Source organism: Triticum aestivum, chromosome 7B, assembly GCF_018294505.1.
Source record: "Triticum aestivum cultivar Chinese Spring chromosome 7B, IWGSC CS RefSeq v2.1, whole genome shotgun sequence".
In the NCBI taxonomy this organism is placed as follows: domain Eukaryota; kingdom Viridiplantae; phylum Streptophyta; class Magnoliopsida; order Poales; family Poaceae; genus Triticum; species Triticum aestivum.
The window spans coordinates 591,214,118-591,220,754 of NC_057813.1; positions in this window are offsets into that span (position 1 = coordinate 591,214,118).

Genomic DNA, 6,637 nt, shown 5'->3' on the forward strand with positions numbered 1-6,637 from the left:
GCAGAAAAGGAATATCAAACGGAGTCCAAACAGAATGAAACCTTCGGGAGAGTTATTTTTGGAACGGAAGCAATCCAGGATACTTGGAGTAGACGTCGGGGAAGCAACGAGGAAGCCACGAGGCAAGGGGGCGTGCCCCCACCCTCGTGGGCCCCTCATGGCTCCCCTAACCGACTTCTTTCGCCTATATATATATATCCATATACCCTAAAAACATCGAGGAGCACCATAGATCGGGAGTTCCGCCGCCGCAAGCCTCTGTAGCCACCAAAAACCAATCGGTACCCTGTTCCTGCACCCTGCCGGAGGGGGGATCCATTACCGGTGGCCCTCTTCATAATCCCTATGCTCTCCATGACGAGGGAGTAGTTGACCCTCGGGGATGAGGGTATGTACAAGTAGCTATGTGTTTGATCTCTCTCTCTCTCATGTTCTTGAGGTGATACGATCTTGATGTATCGCGAGCTTTGCTATTATAGTTGGATCTTATGATGTTTCTCCCCTGAGGGAGTCCTGGACTAGGGGGTGTCCGGACAGCCGCACTATCATCGTCAGCCGGACTCCAAGACTACGAAGATACAAGATTGAAGACTCCGTCCCGTGTCCGGATGGGACTTTCCTTGGTGTGGAAGGCAAGCTTGGCGATACGGATATGTAGATCTCCTACCATTGTAACCGACTCTGTGTAACCCTATCCCTCTCCGGTGTCTATATAAACCGGAGGGTTTTAGTCCGTAGGACAACACAACCATTACAACAATCATACCATAGGCTAGCTTCTAGGGTTTAGCCTCCTTGATCTCGTGGTAGATCCACTCTTGTACTACCCATATCATCAATATCAATCAAGCAGGAGTAGGGTTTTACCTCCATCGAAAGGGCCCGAACCTAGGTAAAAACATCGTGTCCCTTGTCTCCTGTTACCATCCGCCTAGATGCACAGTTCGGGACCCCCTACCCAAGATCCGCCGGTTTTGACACCGACATTGGTGCTTTCATTGAGAGTTCCTCTGTGTCGTCACCGATAGGCTTGATGGCTTCTTCAATCAACAACAATGCCTTCCAGGGTGAGACTTTTCTCCCCGGACAGATCTTCGTATTCGGCGGCTTTGTGCTGCGGGCCAATTCACTTGGCCATCTGGAGCAGATCGAAAGCTACGCCCCTGGCCATCAGGTCAGGTTTGGGAGCCTAAACTTCACGGCCGACATCCGCGGAGACTTGATCTTTGACAGATTCGAGCCACAGCCGAGCGTGCCGCGCTGCCATGATGGGCATGATTTAGCTCTGCCACCGAACAGTGCCCTGGAGGCCGCACACGAGTCCGCTCTAACCCATAGTTCGGAGCAGACCGCGCAGATCGAGGACAGGTGGCTGGACACCGCCTTGGTAGCTGCAACTTCTACGGCGATGGAGCCACATACCGACCTTGTCCCTTATAAAGCTCGTGACTCCAAGGCGCCGGACTCCTTGCCGGACTCCGAACCTCCTGCGCCCCTGCTAATTGAATCCGATTGGGCGCCGATCATGGAGTTCACCGCCGCGGACATCTTTCAGCACTCACCCTTTGGCGACATCCTAAATTCGCTAAAGCATCTCTCGCTATCAGGAGAGCCCTGGCCGGACTGCAGTCAGGATGGTTGGGATGCGGACGACGAAGAAATTCAAAGCCCACCCACCACCCACTTTGTAGCCACTGTCGACGACCTAACCGACATGCTAGACTATGACTCCGAAGACATCGACGGTATGGACGACGATGCTGGAGACGATCAAGAACCAGCGCCTACAGGGCACTGGAAGACCACCTCATCATACGACATATACATGGTGGATACCCCAAAGGATGGGGACGGCGAAGAAGCAGTGGAGGCGGATTCTCCTAAGAAACAGCCCAAGCGCCGATGTCAGCGGTGCCGCTCTAAATTCCGCCACAGTAAGAATGGAGATTCCGGCACCGGAGATAATAACACCCCAGAGAGTGCCGAAGACAACCCCCTCCAGCAAGATTCAGCACAGGAGGACGGGGAAGCCAGCCCTCGAGAGAGAGCGGCAGACGAGGAGGATGAGGACTACATGCCTCCCTCCGGAGACGAGGCAAGCCTTGACGACAACGAATTCGTCGTGCCAGAGGATCCCGTCGAACAAGAGCGTTTTAAATGCAGGCTTATCGCCACGGCAAATAGCCTAAAGAAAAAGCAACAACAACTTCAAGCTGATCAAGACCTGCTGGCACCGCTCCTTATCGCGGCCGAAGAGTATGAACTCGAACGCCCCTCCAAGAGCTACCCAAAACGCAAGTTGCTCCCCTGACTAGAGGAGGAATCATACAAACCTTCATCACCAGCGCACAATACGACAGACCGACCACCCCGTGGTCGTGACAGAGAGGCATCTAGGCCCTTCATCAGGACTGTACCCCGGCACCGCTTGAAAAGTACGAAGCCACGAGGGAATGCGCCGGACTTGCGGGACATATTGGAGGACAAGGCAAGACAATCCAGATCTATCTACGGATCACGTGGGCGCCCCACGACCCACGACGACTACCGTCACGCCGGATACAGCAACTCCGGCTGGGCCGAACACAGTAGACAACGCTCCCTTGAGCTACGTCGTGATATTGCTCAATACAGAGGCGCCGCACACCCACTATGCTTCACTGACGAAGTAATGGATCATCAAATCCCTGAAGGGTTTAAACCCGTGAACATTGAATCCTACGATGGCACAACAGACCCCGCGGTTTGGATCGAAGATTATCTCCTTCACATCCATATGGCACGCGGCGACGATCTCCACGCCATCTAGTATCTCCCACTCAAGCTTAAAGGACCAGCTCGGCATTGGCTTAACAGCTTGCCCGCAGAGTCAATTGGGTGTTGGGAGGACCTGGAAGCCGCATTCCTCGACAACTTCCAGGGCACATATGTGCAACCACCAGACGCCGATGACCTAAGCCACATAATTCAACAGCCAGACGAATCGCCAGACAGTTCTGGACACGGTTCTTAACAAAGAAAAACCAAATCGTCGACTGTCCGGATGCAGAGACCCTCGCAGCCTTCAAACATAACATCCGCGATGAGTGGCTGGCCCGGCACCTAGGACAGGAGAAGCCGAAATCCATGGCAGCCCTCACATCACTCATGACCCGCTTCTGTGCGGGAGAGGACAGCTGGCTAGCTCGTAGCAACAACCTCAGCAAAAACGCTGGCAGTCCGGATACTAAGGACAACAATGGCAGGTTGCGTCGAAACAAAAACAAACACCGTGTTAACGGCGATAGCAATGAGGATACGGCAGTCAACGCCGGATTCAGAGGCTCTAAACCCGGTCAGCGGAAGAAGCCATTCAAAAGAACTACCCCGGGTCCGTCCAATTTGGACCAAATACTCGACCGCTCTTGCCAGATACATGGCACCCCCGAAAAACCAGCTAATCACACCAACAGAGATTGTTGGGTATTCAAGCAGGCAGGCAAGTTAATTGCCGAAAACAATGACAAGGGGCTGCACAGCGACGACGAGGAAGAGACTCGGCCGCCGAACAGTAGAGGACAGAAGGGTTTTCCCCCACAAGTGCGGACGGTAAACATGATATACGCAACCCATATACCCAAAAGAGAGCGGAAGCGTGCACTTAGGGACGTATATGCGATGGAGCCAGTCGCCCCAAAGTTCAACCCATGGTCCTCTTGCCCGATCACTTTCGATCGAAGGGACCACCCTACCAGTATCCGGCATGGTGGATTCGCCGCATTGGTTTTAGACCCAATCGTCGATGGATTTCACCTCACTAGAGTCCTGATGGACGGCGGCAGCAGCCTGAACCTGCTTTACCAGGATACAGTGTGCAAGATGGGCATAGACCCCTCAAGGATTAAACCTACAAAAACGACCTTTAAAGGCGTCATACCAGGTGTTGAGGCCAATTGTACAGGCTCAGTCACACTGGAAGTGGTCTTCGGATCCCCAGATAATTTCCGAAGCGAGGAGTTAATCTTCGACATAGTCCCGTTCCGCAGCGGCTATCACGCTCTGCTCGGACGAACCGCGTTTGCAAAATTCAACGCGGTACCGCATTATGCATTCCTCAAGCTCAAGATTCCAGGCCCTCGTGGAGTCATCACGGTCAACGGAAATACTGAACGCTCCCTCCGAACGGAGGAACATACAGCGGCTCTCACGGCAGAAGTACAGAGTAGCCTTTTAAGGCAATTTTCGAGTCCGGCCGCTAAACGACCGGACATAGCCAAACGCGCCCGAAGTAACATCAATCGGGACCACCTGGCACGTTCCGAGCACGCGTAGCAATGCGGCCCCAACCCCAGCCCTTGCATGATTGCAAGACCAGCTCTTCGCGTACATCATTACGCCCTAGAGATACCATGGGCATAGGGGGAGGGGCACGACCACGACAGGCCCAGAGTGCAGCTTAACCACACCAGGGGCTCAAAAGTGTGTCACTCTTTTTTTTTCTTTTTTATTTTTTCCACGGGACTCCGCTCACCAGAGGCCCTGTCCGGCAGTAGATCTGCCGAACTCACGATGCAACAGCCAGGAAGGGACAAAGGCTACGACGAACACTCAGGTGGTCTCCATTATGAGCATTAAATTTGTTAAATACACCTGTTCGTAGCCTACCCCTGGAGGGGGACATGTTTAATTAGTCCAATCCCTTGCTTACCGCACTATTTGTATCGTTCTGCACTCATAGCAGAATTTCTTGAATAAACAATGCAGCACCTTTTGCCTATAATTGCATTACCTTTATATATATATATATGTTAATTAATGACATCTTGCACCCGTACATTTTGGTACGGCCGAATACACCAGGGGCTTGTGTTCCCCGCATTATGGTGTGATAAGTCCGAACACTTTCACAAGTGCGGCACCCCGAACTTATAGCATTATATGCATCGGCTCCGAATCATGTCTTGGGTCAATAGTTGGGTTTGCCCGGCTCCCATGTTTTGGTACCTTACGTTCTGTTCTGTCGGCTAAGGTAGCACTGGGAGAACCACTGCGATTGCGCCCCGATTGAGCTGGGCGAGCGCCTCAGTGGAGAAAGCTAAAACTAACTGTCATGATAAGGCGAGAGACTGGTCGCTGTTCGAGAGGTCTTTTCGAGTCCCTAAAGACTTATGCCGCTTTGAGCGAGGAACCGGATGTGTCCGGCCCAGGCGTGGATAGCGCCCCGAACTCGGTCTTCCGAATACTAGGGGCTTCGCTGAAATTTAAAATTATAGAATTCTATGGCTAAGTGAGAGTGTTCAAGCATTATAAGTCCGGTTGCCTTGTTCGTTGTGTTGAGCGCCTCCCTAGATGGACCCAAAGATGGGAACAAGAGTGCTCAAGTTTATCATGAACACCCCAACACTTGTGGCATGGGGGCTGAAGCCGACGACTTGCCATCTCTCAGATTTAATAAACGGCTGCACAGAAGGTAATATTTTAAATCAATAAGCGTTGCTTAGCGCATATGAACAAAGTTTTCAGTGCACAGGATAACACATTGCGAGTTTACTCAATAATTACATCTCTGGGGCACTCATCCGCAATCTTGCGGGCACCCTTCAGGACAGTCTTGTAGTACATCTCGGGCGTACGATACTCCTCGCCCGCTGGCGGCGCGTCAGTGATAAGCCTCTCCGCATCCAGCCTGCCCAAATGCACCTTTGCGCGGGCAAGGGCCCGACGGGCACCTTCAATGCAGGCGGAGCGCTTGATGACCTCCACCCAGGGGCACGCATCCACCAGCCGCTGCACGAGGCCGAAGTAGCTCCCAGGCATGGCCTCTCCAGGCCACAGCCGGACTATGAGGCCCTTCATGGCCTGCTCGGCTACCTTGTGGAGCTCGACCAGCTGCTTCAGCTGGTCGCTAGGGGGCACCGAATGTCCGGCCTCAGAGTATGAGACCAGAAGACCTTCTCAGTTGAGCTCCCCTCCTCGCCACGGTAGAATGCGGCGGCATCAGACACACTGCGAGGAAGATCTGCAAACGCCCCTGGAGAGCTCCGAATTCGGGTAAGTAACAGGTAATTTACATTCACATGCTTGCTTTGCATGAAAAATGCCTTACCCGCCGCTATTTTCTTCAAATCCTCTACCTCCTGGAGGGCCTTACGGGCCTCGGCCTTAGCGGCTTCGGCACTTTCAAGAGCCGAGGCAAGCTCGGACTCTCGAGTCTTCGAGTCGCGCTCCAAACTCTCATGCTTTTCCATGAGAGCCTGGAGCTCTTGACGCACCTCCGCCACCCCCGCCTCCTGCTTCTCTCGCTCCGCTCGTTCCGCGGCCGCATTGCGTTCGGCCACAGATACGGCCTCCTTCAGGGTCGCCACCTCGTTCGTGGCCCCTGCAGTACCCATGTTATCCTTGTTATTTCTATTGCAACCAAAATCCTTTTTTGTAAGGTACAAATTTTAAAGTGGTGTTACTCACCTTCTTTGTCCTCGAGCTGCTTCTTGGCAAGGCCGAGCTCCCGCTCGGACCGCTCGAGTTCCTGCTTCAAAGCACCGACCTCCGCAGTCAGTGCGGCAGAGGTCAGCAGCGCAGCCTGCAAACCCATATTGACATAATCATTAGCACTCCTGCGTATATCTTTTTTAGATCCTCAGTCCGGTTTTTCTTTCCG